Source organism: Peromyscus leucopus, chromosome 18, assembly GCF_004664715.2.
Source record: "Peromyscus leucopus breed LL Stock chromosome 18, UCI_PerLeu_2.1, whole genome shotgun sequence".
Lineage (NCBI taxonomy): Eukaryota > Metazoa > Chordata > Mammalia > Rodentia > Cricetidae > Peromyscus > Peromyscus leucopus.
In genome coordinates this window covers 36,170,890-36,183,118 of record NC_051078.1, presented here as the reverse complement: position 1 = coordinate 36,183,118, position 12,229 = coordinate 36,170,890, and the positions used below count along the sequence as shown (strand labels likewise).

General features: G+C 48.2%; 1 long non-coding RNA gene across 1 annotated transcript; it reads right to left on the bottom strand.

The window, feature by feature from the left end:
* Positions 1–3,862: 3,862 nt before the first annotated feature.
* LOC114700547 lies at positions 3,863–6,773 on the bottom strand. The gene is made up of 3 exons (XR_003735700.2): positions 6,051–6,773; positions 4,996–5,090; positions 3,863–4,167 (listed from the first exon to the last, which is right to left on the bottom strand). It is a non-coding gene; the product is annotated as an uncharacterized LOC114700547 (long non-coding RNA).
* Positions 6,774–12,229: the final 5,456 nt, after the last annotated feature.

Genomic DNA, 12,229 nt, shown 5'->3' with positions numbered 1-12,229 from the left:
CAAGGCACACACATGGTTGGTACAATAGACAGACACAAAGGCAAAGTACCTACACATTTTTAAAAAATTAAATTTAAACTTAAAAAAAAAGAAAGGAAAAGTTAAACTCACTAAAGTAGAGTAGAATATTGCTATCAGGGACCAGATCTGAGGTGGTGTAGGTCAACACACACACTTTAGCTGGACATGAGAGATGTGTTTAAAAGATCTGTTATGCACCATGATGACTAATCGCAGTGGTCAACAGTGTGCTGTGTCCACGAAAGCACTTGGGGTGGATTATGAGTGTCCTTACCACAGAGAGAGACAGTGATGTGCACTGACTCACCTGTTAGCTGGATTCGCCCATTCGCTGGGCATACTGATTTCAAAACAACTTGTCCAATGCTGTCAATATAAGTCATTTTTGTCCATTTAAAGGACAGAGCATGGGGCTGGAAGGGTGACTATGTGGTTAAGAGCACTGGCTGCCCCTCCAAAGGACGTGGGCACCCACACAGCTGGTCACAACCATCTGTCACTCCAGTCCCAGGAGATCTGACGCCCTCTTCTGGCCCTCCTCCAGCACCAGGCATGCACGTGGTGCACAGACAGACAGACATGCAGACAAAATACCCGTGCATGTAAATAAAAAAAAAAATTTAAGACAAACTAGTTTTGAAGTATTTATTCTTTATCTGAAATTCAAATTTAATACTACATCTTTTTTTTTTTTTGACAATCCTAATAAGTACCGATGCTTCGAGAAACTTTTACAGAGAGTAGAAATGAAAGGATGCCTAAGCTAGTGCCCTTTCCTTTAATATATATATAAAATATATTTAAAATATATATTTAATATATATATTTTAAAATATATTTAATATATATATAAATATATTAAATATATATATAAAGGAAATAATATATATATATATATTTAACTCTAGAGGCCTTACTGTTGAAACTGCTATTTACTTATCTTTCTAATTTGCTATTTATTTCCCTTTCTTTTCTTATTTGCAGCGCTCTACCATCAAGCTCCATCCTGACTTGAGGTGTTTGCTCCGACTGTAAGGCTGGAAAGCGTAAAGCCTAAGGCACTCACTGGACAGGGGGTGAGATGGGCGTTTCCCCAAACACTCTCCTCCATAGACAGCCCTAGTGGTTAACGGTGGGTACCCACCCAGCAAAGGAAACCCTCACCAAAACAAGTCATGCTGTGCTGGAACAATTAAGCCTTCGAGTTTCTCTAGCCCAGAGGCAACCCAGTGGCTCGTTGAGGAAGGATGGCCGTGGTACACACAGCCCACAAGTGCAGAACCGTTCACACAGTGAATGTCTCCGCGTGTGGGCCCTTCTGCCCTCCTGGTCTCTGTGCCGGGGCTGTGAAAAGAGTAAAACTCAAGCAGCAGATATCTCCTGACATTTCCTCATTCCTCACGCAGAGTGTTTCCCTGAACCTGTTTACCTGCCATCGGGGCCAGTATTTGGCGGGGGGGGGGGGGGGGGGGGGGGGGGACGACGACACGGGACACACACGTCATTTCCTTTCTTTTCACTGCGATGAGACCCACATACAACAACTAATCGTCTCGAAGTAAACAAGTGAGCCCATCCTAACTTCTCACACCTGCCGCCTTCCTTTTGTTCTCTGGTCTCCAAAGAAAACTCCTCAGCCATTAATTAAGCAGTCAGTCCCCAGTGATACATGCCTGGTGTCTTCCGAAAGACGAGCACCTGTGGCCGAACGCTTGTCTCAAATCAAGGCACATCTTTTGTTGGTTCCTGGCATGGAAGGCTGTCCAACCCAAGAGCTCAGGAAAGAGAGTTTATGAGGGTGACAGTGGCCCCAGGTCCACAGAGGAGGGCGCACTGTGTAGCAGAGCTGGCCCGGGACAGTGCAGAAGCCACTGGGCTGTGACTATAAGGGCAGGCATGAGAGATTACCGTGTTAGGGTGTGAACCTGGTCACAGAGCACATTCTTGGGGGATAGAGTAAGAGAAGAGGTATCAAAAACCCACTCTGCATTGGCCTGGAGTTTCTGGGTTCAGAGGAAGTGAATGAGTCACTTTCGGGAGGTGCCCATCTCTCTCCCTGTCCAGTGAGGGAGTCGGTTTCTTCTCAAAGCAACCCGCGACTCAACGCCAACCTTCCTTATTGTATATAAAATCTGGTACGGCCACATTTTTGGAGATCACTGTCGCTTCTTCCAGCGTCCCCCTTAAAGCCATTTCCCTACTATTCCCAGTGGTTTCAGCTTCCTGTGTTTTTTTCCTGACCACTGGGGTCATCACAAAGCCAGCAGCTTCCGGGGAGGGAACGAGCCTGCAAGGGTGACCCCGCTTTGTTCAAGACTTGGAAGTCAGCTGCGGAGATACCCTGTAAGGGATGTGTAAAAAAGATCAAACCAAGAGGGCAGCCCACTGGGAACAGCTGGAGCTGCCTGGGCTGCTCAGAGTTGTCTCTCACTGAGCAGACTTCTGATAAAGGTACAGGCCCCATGGTGGGAGACACAAGAGGTAATATCTGGAATGCAGGTGTCACGTACGTACGAGATGTCAGGCTCTCTGGGCTTCACCCGTGTTAAATCATCCAAGTACGGACTGGAGAGATGGCTCAGAGGTTAAGAGCATTGGCTGCTCTTCCAGAGGACCTGAGTTTTGATTCCCAGCACCCACATGGTGGCTCACAACCCTCTGTAATGCGATCTGGTGCCCTCTTCTGGCATGCAGGCATACATGCAGATGGAACATTGTATATATGATAAGTAAATAAATCAATCTTTTTTAAAAAAATCACCCAAGTGCAACAGCCCTGGTATTTTATGATTTGTGGCCTTTCTGCCCAGGGTGGGGATTGTCTATGATGGAGTTTGACCTGCATCCACCAGACCCCAACAACAGGAGAAACGGAGCCTCCTCTTCTGGTTTCTCCCCATGTACGGTCACCATGGGACACAAAGTAGTTCTGAAAGGAGCAGAGAATGGAGAAACACACGTCGGTCCCTTGTACACACTGTGCCCACAATTATCTTAAACCTCTGTTAGCACGTCCATGCTTCATGACTTGAAAGGTGGTGTCCACTCTGCTGTGGCCTGTGGGCACTTTGCTTAGAGATATCAGAAAGATACAGCATTCACGTGAGGGCTCTAAATAAACATACCTTCACTGGACAGGAGCAAACCCTAACACAAATTACAAAGACATAATTGGGCCCCTGGATAAAGATGGAGAGTCTCTGGGAGGGGGGTAGCCTAGAAGGTGAGCATGTGTCCACCCTTTTGACACTGAGTCATGAAGATGTCACGCACGTTCATGTTGGATAAACACATAACTGAGGTTTTGGAAATGGGGGCTGTGTCTTGTAATGTCTTAAGCATATTTTTGTTGGGTCGTGTTTATAGTCGTCCTTGGCATCATGCAATCCACAGCCTGCAGGTTGAGCATACCCTGGGGAGATACGGAGTTACTACCTTTAAGTGTGTAAAATTTTTAAGTTTTGCCAGGCAGTGGTGGCGCATGCCTTTAATCCCAGCAGAGCCAGGTGGATCTCTGTGAGTTCGAGGCCAGCCTGGTCTACAGAGCGAGATCCAGGACAGGCACCAAAACTACACAGAGAAACCCTGTCTCAAAAAACAAAACAAAACAAAAAACAAAAACAAATTTAAGTTTTTTTGAAACAAGCTTTCACACATAAGTCCAGGCTGACCTCAGACTCACTACATAGCCCAGGCCCAGAATGGCCTCAAATTTATGGTAACCCTCCTGATTACCTCAAGTATTGGGATTACAGGCGCTATCCACCATTCCTGTCTTAAAAAAAAAAAAAAAAAAGGCTCTTTTTAAGCAAAATGGTGTGTGCTGAGCTGTCTCCCCTTATCTCCTGTGTGTGTGTGTGTGTGTGTGTGTGTGTGTGTGTGTGTGTGTGTGTGTGTACATGTGAGCCTGCATGTCATGTCTGTGCATGAGATCCTGCGTGTGTACATGCATCCTTCAAGGAAGGATTAAACAGCCATGTGCAAACCAGTGACTGTCTCAAGGGGGCACTTAGAGTCATGGGGCTTATAAGAGAAATAATGAGGGGCTGCTGGCCATATTATTACTTCCCTGAAATGCTTCCGGAAGGACGAGGAGCTTAGCTGTTATGGTGAATGATCCGAGATGAGTCCAAAAGCAGGAGGCAGCTGCGGGCAGGAAGTAAGTGGAGAGTTACCTCTGCCTGACTCTTCCATAGCGGATGGGCAGAAAAGGAGCAAGCGAGGAAGAGGGTGGGGGGTGGGTGCATTTGCTCTTGCTCCCTGGAGTAGCCTTGCTGTCATTTCAAGATCCTCTAAAGAGCTTTCTGGCTTCACAAACTGGTTATCATGAACTTAGTGGTTTCGGGGAGTGCCCCGGGAACATACCTGGGTAGGGCTGGGGTGAGGCTTTAGTGGAAGCGTTGGGGAAGACACTGTTTTAAGGACTGGACACGGGCTTCTATCTGGAATGACCTCAGATAGTCATGCAGGTGAAGCCTCACGGACGCTAGAGGGCGCCATTGGCACACAAATGGTCTTCCAGGCCCACACCACCTCATCCCCTCTGCAGCTCACACACCACACAACTTAAACTACTAAATAAAAAAATAAATAAATAAAATGCTCCCCCAGAAAAGTACTCCATATGAGAACACAGATTGAACTATTAAAAAAAAACCTAAAAACCAATGACTCAAAAAATAAAGCATGTATTTTCTTTATGTGAATCACCCTCAATCTATGGAAGGTCTCCATCATGCTATCCTGCAAATTTTTTTCCCCAGGAGTCACGGACCTGTTTAGAGTTGGATTACCAATAACCCCTCCCAGTTCCGAAAAAGTGGGTCTTTCGGAAAAGTAAAGAGTCCGTGATTCATTCATTAAAACAGGATCTGGAGACGAGACTCGGTATTTTCTCTCGTTTCCCACCAGCCGAAAACCTATATTCATCTACCAGACCCTACAGCAAGAGAGTCTGGGAATGGCCATCTGTACCTGGGCACACAGACAAACGGACACATTTGAGTTCCTCTCTAAGTCAGGCGTTAGCACAGTCTGTCACCTGCATTTGGGGAGCCAACCAGCAAGGGCTGAAAAATATTCAAGAAAAAAAAAAGTTACTACACACAGACACCCTTTTCTTCCACTCCATAAACAGTGTTTTCCTAGTATTTACACTATGGCAGGTGTGATGAGACATCTAGAGATGACTGAAGAACACCTGAGGATGCACACTGCATGCAAACACTGTACCACTGTATCCTAGGACCTGCTCCATCTCTGGATTCTGTTTTGACAGGATCTTGCTCTGTAACCCAGGCTGCCCTTGTACTCAAGATCCTTTTGCCTCAGCCTCCCAGACACTGGGGTGATACATACCGGGGCCATCTGCAGATTCTACTGTCCACCTCTACCAAGGGGCAACTCTGAGTAAGGAACTTATTGTGACTTTTAGGAACAGAATTTTTGTTTGTTTTGTTTTGTTTTTTTTAAGCATTTTTTTTTTTTTTTTTTTTTTTTTTTTGTTTTGTTTTGTTTTTCAAGACAGGTTTCCTCTGTGTAACAGCTCTGGCTGTCCTAGAACTCACTCTGTAGACTAGGCTGGCCTCGAACTCACAGAGATCCGCCTGGCTCTGCCTCCCCAGTGCTGGGATTAAAGGCATGCACCACCACCATCCTGAGAAACAGAGGATTTTTTTTCTATAAGGAATTCTTCCCTACCAGTGTTTTGTGTACATAATAGACCCCTTAAGGGATTTCTTCAATGCAGAGTCTGTCTTTTCAGAGGAAAAAAAAAGACACCCCCTTTCATGCCTCTGCCAGGTGCCCTCTGTACCCCAGTTCCCCTGGGTCCCCAGAATCCCACCTCTTTCTCTTTGTCCCCCAGGCCTCAGGTTGGTGACGGCTTCCTGATGTGATTTCCTTAGTGATGCCTTTATGACCCAGACTCTCCCCACAGGCCTGGGAAAGACTCTTATTAAGCTTTTATCAGTTAAATCCCATGTGCCACCCATTTCCCGCAGGAACCCGGGCCATCACATGACTTATACCTTTTTTTTAGTCTTGCTTCTCCAACGAATGTCCACAAACGTGGACTTCAAAAAGCCATAAGCTTATGATCCTAGGGTTCTGGGGGGATACACGTACAAAACGGTTGTAACTTGGTCGGTCAGGTGGTTCAGAGGAAAGAGAAGAGCATTCCTCATTTGCTCAGTTTGAGGGTAGATTTAGGGCGGGCACACAGCTTTGCTCTTACATGCTTCAGGGACCAGGTTTCCTCTGTTTCTCTGCAGCTCCCTGACCTGCGTGCAGCTCATGGTCAAAGCTGGCCTGCTGCTGCAGTCTCCGAAGTCCAGACTGGAGAGAGGAAGAGTGTGGGAAGCCAGCAGCGTCTTGCTAAGGACACAATCCTAAGTTGTAGACATCATCTCCACTCTTCTCCAAGTGGACGGAATTGAGCCACGTGGTCACAGGAAACCGTGAGGAGGCTGGGAAATGGAGACCCAGGCCAGATAAATTAAAGGAACGAAGGGAAAAAATGGAAACCAGGGAACAAAGGGGGAACTTCCGCCACATTCTTTGCAGTCTCGCTTTCTCGTCTGGAAAAAACGAGAAGGCTGTTTTAACAATTGAACGTTAACACACAGCAGGGAACAGAACCGTGCACCTGTGTCCATAGAAACCGGTTCATGCAGCTGTCACATTGCCTCTCTTCTCCCGGGACCCTAGCAGCTGCCCTTAGGTTAAGATGGAGCTGGAACCACCCAAGGATGGTGAAGTGTCCTTCCATTGCGGTGGTTCTCAGCCTTCCTAATGCTGCGGCCCTGCAGTGTCCAGTTCCTCATGTGGCGGCGACCCCCCCCAACCGTCACATTATTTTCCCTTGCTACTTCATAACTGTAAATTTTGCTACTGTTATGAACCGGAATGGAAACATCTGATCTGCGGCCCGCAGAGGGGTCGTGACCCACAGGTTGAGAATTGCCGATATTAGAGGCGGAAACGATGAGTTTTTAATTAATTTTATTTGATGACTAATTAATTTAATTTTAATGGTAATTTAATGTTGCTACTGTTATGAGTCATAACGTAAATATCTGATGCTTCCGATGGTCTTAGGCAACTGGTGTGAAAGGGAGGTTCAAACCCCAAAGGGGTCACAACTCAGGTTAGGACCCACTCACTGTTCTGCTGCATGCTGAGAAACTGAAGATAGAGTGAGGAGGAGGAGGAAGAGGAAAGGGAGTCAGAGAATGCAGGGCCAACACCATGGTGTAAGTTAGCCATCTCCCCTCCTCGTGATGGGGTACCGCCACCTGCCTTGACATTATCCGAACACGTGAATCTACGTTACCGCTACGTGACGGTTTTCTTAGGCTTTCTCTGTTGATGACCAATGCAACTAAGTGGGAAAGCCACGCGAAGATTGAGAGGTTGGCAGGGCGGGACTCACGGGGAATAACTCAGAGGAAGGACGTTGTCAGGAGGGGCGAGAAACCAAGGACGAGGTTTACGTGGCCACGAAGACTGGCTCTGAGGGGTCCTGTGTGGATGATGTCTTAACCCTCCGTCTAATAGGACCTTCTGGGAAGGCGTGAGGGTTAACGGAGGTCATAGGGCATGCCCTAAGCCCCGAGAGCTGGTGCAGAAGCTCAGAAGAGCAAGAAAACCCAGAAATGATCTCTTGCTCTCCTCTGCGTAGTTGAGGAAGCCTGTGAGGAGCATGGCCCAGGTAATTCTAAAGCAGGGAGGGGGGCCTTGCCAGACACTGCTCCCCCTTTGAACGTGGATTGTTGTTGTTGTTGCTAACACAAGCAGGAGTCGTCTGGAAAAAAGAGAACCTCAGTTGAGATGAGGCTGACCTGTGGGCATGTCTGCAGGGCATTTTCTCAATTAAGATGAGGCTGACCTGTGGGCATGTCTGCAGGACATTTTCTTGATTAATGCTGATGTCGTTAATTGAGGATCCAGCACACTGTGGGCAGCGCCACCTCTGGGTGAGGGGGCCTTGGCTTCAGATTCTGCCCTCAGCTTCCTTCCTGGGGTTCCTGCCCTGACTCCCCTTCACGGAGGACCTTAAGCTGTGAGCAGAAATAATTCTCTGCAAGCTGCTTTTATCACGGCGTTCATCAGAGCAGACTAGGACCGTGGACTTCCAGCCTCCAGCACTGAGAGAAAATGAGTGGGTTTGAGCCACGTAGCCTGGTGTTTTGTCATGGCGGCCCACATGGAGAAATATGTACGAAGTGGAGAAAGGGGGACATTGTCCATGACAGGAGTGAGTGGAGAGTGGCCTGAACGGGTCAGCTCCCTTATCCGCCCTTCAGGAACAATGCTGGTTGTTTTAGTTCAGTCCTTACAAGTGAGGCTTTACCGCCATCTAGTGGCCACATAACTTATCATTCATTCCTTCGTTAGTTCTTTCCTTCATTCATTCAGGGACAGTTCTGCATGGGCAAGGCACTCTGTTAAGTAAATAATATCAGTGAATACAGATTAACGCCCATTGACTTCATCTTTTTTTTTCCTCCGGATCCACCCCTTCCTCTTTCTTTCTGACCAGATCTCACTATGGAATCCAGGACAGCCAGGAATTTGCAATCCCACCCCCCGGCCTCCCAAGTGCTGGGCGTCCAGGCCTGGGCTCCTGCATGCTTTGCATGGAGAAATTATTGAAGCTCTGGTACAAGCCTCTGGCATAAGTACGATGATTTCTGTCTCACAGAGGCGAAAACCAAGCTCCTGAGAGGTTAACGAGCCAACCAGTTGACAAGCCGACTGCCGGGCAGTCAGGCAGTGGGAGACCTGGCCTTGACCAAGGAGCCTGGCTCCAGGACGCTTCACAAGCGTGTTCTTTGCTCCTGAAGCTCTTAGAGTTTCTTTTTACAACAGAGTAACTGCTTTAAAGGAGTCGTGTAAAAAAAAAACAGTGAGGATAGCATGATTTTTTGCTTCTTTCAGATTCTGGAGTTTGGTTGGTTGGTTGGTTTGTAGGTTGGCTTTTCGAGACAGAGTTTCTCTGCATAGACACATTCTGGTTTTGTTTCACCATCAAGAGCTAACGGAGGCCTCATTCGGCTGACACTGTGTATCTGTGGAGCCTGCAGGCCAGTGATATGGCCCGAGGGCTGAAGCACAGGAATCTCAGAGCCGAGCATCTGGTGCCCCCATTCTGCCTCCGAGACAGGCTCGGGGCAGCTGTCTGGAGCTTAAATAAGGTCTGACTGCCTTTGGGGGGATGTGCAGGAGACTAGGAAGGCCCCTGCTCCTTCCTCCCTGCTGCAAGTCCTGGAGCTGGCGAGTGGGTGCTGAGCTGGTGGGTCTCCTGAGGGATGCCACCTTGGCCGGTGCTTAGAGAAGGCGAGGACGCTGTTTGGCCTTGTGCCTTCGCTACGGCTGGTGTTCCGTTATGCTCTGCCCCGGCAGCCCCCCCCCTTCACTGTGAGCTGACTTAAGTCCGCAGCCCTATCCCTGGGATGAAGGCCTGAACTGACAACGTCACGAAAAGCTTTTGGCTTTGTGATCTCGCTTACTTGAACACGCATGAGCCCCTGATTCGCTAACGGTAATTTTTGCCTTGGTGATAAACTAACAAAAATGGGTGGTTTGGACAGGTCACAATCAGCTAGTGAAACAAAATTTTGATTTTATGTTGGCTGCCAAGAGAAACTTACCAAAAGTCTCTCTCTCTCTCTCTCTCTCTCTCTCTCTCTCTCTCTCTCTCTCTCTCACACACACACACACACACACACACACACACACACACACACACTCTCAGACTAGCGCCTCACTTTAATCTAACCACTGCCCCGCCCATCTCTATCACTGCCGTGTTAAACCTGCTGTTAGCAGCGCCAGCCCCTTCTCCCACACTTCAATCCGACTACGTCATCTGATCACGTTTTGAACTAAGTTTGTGAGAGTCCTTAAGGATGTCTACCATCAGTTCAATGCCCTGTAAATGCCCCCCACACCCTTCCCAGTTAAATTCACTCAAAAAAAAGTCCCTACCATCCTCTGCCTAAAAAGATTTGTAGTCTATGAGGTAGATGGTAGGTGGATAGAGAATACAAATCTATCAATACCTAGTACTCTTTTGGTTGCAAATGCTAGGGAAAAAATCCGTGTGTGTGTGTGTGTGTGTGTGTGTGTGTGTGTGTGTGTGTGCATCACATGTGAAGGTCAGAGGATGAGCTTTGGTATCACTCCACCTTAGGCACAGCGGAGTGATCTCTGAATACTCCGTATTCTCTCTGAAACCCGGAGCTCACCAATTCGGCTAGGCTGGCTGTGAAGGGGTCCCTCTGTCCATGCCTCCCCGGTGCTGGGATTCCAAGCATGTCCCCACCACATCCAGTTTTTTACCTGAGTGCTGGAGCTCAGATCCTCACACATGCACAGCAAAGCACTTTACTGATAAGCCGTCTCCTCGGCCTAAACTGGTTTTTGTTAGTGAATAAAATACTAGGCTAAGGGGTTGGGGATGTAGCTCAGTGGTAGAGCGTTTGCCTGGCAAGCACAAGGCCCTGGGTTCGGTCCTCAGCTCTGGAAAAAAAAAAAAAGACAAAATTCTAGACTATATCTTAGATGTAGGTAGCACCCTATCGAGAGGATCAAGTAGCTCAGTAGCAGGCTCTGCCATGCTCTCCTTCCTTCAGGGCTCCGTGCATTTGGCTTCACCTCAGCAGCCCATGAAGACAGGTCTGCTGGCAGCTTCTGGCCGGCTCTCTTCTGCTCTGTCTCCCACTCAGGAGTCACCACAGTTAGCCGGCCCCGGGGTCACATGGTCACTTCTGAACTGCGGCTGTTCCTTGTCCTCCTTGGCCTGACTTGAATCCCTCGAGCTGCCTCCCAAGTAGGGATGTGGTCACGGAACCGTCACCAGAGAAGGGAGACTGGAAGCCAGATTGGGAGCTACTGTTGAAAACTTGAGGCAAATTAGATTCCATATTGTTTATTGGAGCGGAGAAATGCTCCATGAATCAGGCGACAGTGAGAGGAGGAGGAGGAGAGCTTTTGTGGAGAGCCTGGCCAACCATTTCTACAACAGCAAGCTTTCAGACACTAACAAAGAAGAAACGTCTGTCTTACTTGGGCACGGCAAAGTGAGGTTGCTGCCAGGCACTGGCTTATGACTAGCTGTTACGAAAACATATTCCTAAATTAGGTTTCAGTGTGTTTAAATACCTTAGGTTGCTGTTTGTTGTAGAGAAACTCCGAGTACGGAGACAGCCTCGGGCCAATGACATCTTGATTGCTTTATTTAATACTAGAAAGAAAGAAAAAAAAAGTCTCTGCCGTGAGAACAAAGCTCAGACAAGAGAGCACACGGGGGCCAAGTCTGCACCCAGGTCAGAGACGTTGTCCTCCCAGAAGGGAAATCTGAGCTGACTCAGAAACTGGCCCGCTAGTGAGAGTCCAGGTGAAAATGGGAAGGGATGGGTCTCGAGGTGTGAGTGGCCAGGGCAGAATCACAGAAGAGAGGGACCTCTGCCCTTCTGTGCCTATCGAGGCCTGATTTAAAGCAAGGCTCTGAGCCAGGCTGGGGAGGCGGCTCATTCGGTGAAGTGTTTAAGCATCAGGGCCTGCGTTCTGGGCCTGAGTTCAGAACCCAGAACCCATGAAAATAGCCTAGCCCCCGCCCCCCCCAGCACTGGGGAAGTGGAGATATGAGGGTTTCCTGGGGCTTGCCGGGCAGGCAGTGTAGCCAAACTGTGAGATCCTGGTTCAGTGAGAGACCTTGTCTCAAAAAATAAGGTGAAGAGGAAGACATCAGACGTCAACGCCTGATCTCCATGTGCACATACAACTACCTACACACATCCATGCACACACACACACACACACACACACACACACACACACACACACACCTGCCTACCCCTTCTCACACAAAGCTGGCTTCCCACCTGGAAGTCTCAGCACTTGGGCTACTGAGGCAGGAGGATTACTCCAAGTCCTAGGCCAGCTTGGGCTGCATGCCGAGTTCCTGGCTGTGAGTAACTGAGTAACCTGGTCTGATGGTTAATTCTCCTGCCTCAGCCTCAGTGTTGAATTTACAGGAGCATGCCTATTCCTACGGTCCTTACCAGGCTTAACTGAATGATATTGATGTGTCCAGAGCACTAGAAGAGGCCTTGGCACACAGATGCTAAAAATGTTAACTGTATATAATAAAGCAAAATAAGTATTGCTTGTTAAACAATGCACTGCTCTGACCTCGTCTAAA